The 697-nt window shown below is 61.8% G+C and overlaps 1 protein-coding gene across 2 annotated transcripts in view; it reads left to right on the top strand.

The window, feature by feature from the left end:
• Nucleotides 1–9: 9 nt before the first annotated feature.
• The window catches only part of Lin54 (lin-54 DREAM MuvB core complex component), a 62,001-nt gene continuing 61,313 nt past the window's right edge, over nt 10–697 (top strand). The window contains exon 1 of one of the 2 annotated variants that reach the window (XM_010617248.2): nt 10–171. The gene's annotated coding sequence lies outside the window, so the exon portion shown is untranslated. The remainder of the gene's footprint in view (nt 172–697) is intronic. The other variant, XM_010617251.3, reaches the window with a different exon arrangement.

The raw sequence follows: 697 nt of genomic DNA, 5'->3' as shown, positions 1-697 counted from the left end.
GTGGGAAGAAGTTCTCCGGAGAGGACGCCGCGGCCGACGGGGCGTGGGGACGGCGGGTCCCCCCAACCCCGAGACTGCAGCGGCGGCACCTTCACTGCCACCGCGCCCTTCCTGACGACTCAGCGGAGCGGCCCTGTACCCAGCCTGAGTTCAATGCCTCTGTTCCCGCAGGTCGGTAGGGCTGAGGTTGGATGGTGCGGAAGTCAGCTTCTGAGCGGGTGACCATGAAATCCTGTCTAGCAGAGGCTCTCCGTTCGCGCACCTGCATGGTCACAGCCCGTCCGTCTGCGTGGGGCGGGCAACGCGGGCCGGGTCGGGGTCTTGTCGGAAGCAGGTGTTTGTTTTCGCTATGTGGGACGCACATCTCCACTGCCGGGTTTTGTTTTTTTTTTCCATTCAATACCTGACATCGGTCTGCGTTTCAGAAGTTGAACATTCACGAGTGTCCACCTTTGCATCCGTGCATCTTAAACCTAGACGTCCTAACCCAGGGCATATTGGAAGTCGCCGTGTCCTCGGGAAGAAGTGATCCGATGACATAGTGGCGAGGAATGCGGTTCGGGACGCTACTTTTAAAAAATGAAGATCGCGACCGCCGTACCTGCGTGGTACCCGCGCGTGGCCAGCACTGAGGTGGCGGAGAGGTCGGGCAGCCCCGCGGGTGGGGGCCACCCCGTCGCGTGGCCCGGGTCTCTGG

The sequence above is a fragment of the Fukomys damarensis genome, unplaced genomic scaffold, assembly GCF_012274545.1.
Source record: "Fukomys damarensis isolate Sample0158 unplaced genomic scaffold, DMR_v1.0_HiC HiC_scaffold_37, whole genome shotgun sequence".
Taxonomy (NCBI): Eukaryota; Metazoa; Chordata; class Mammalia; order Rodentia; family Bathyergidae; genus Fukomys; species Fukomys damarensis.
The sequence above is the reverse complement of the archived record's forward strand: the minus strand, read 5'-3'. Positions and strand labels throughout refer to the sequence as shown.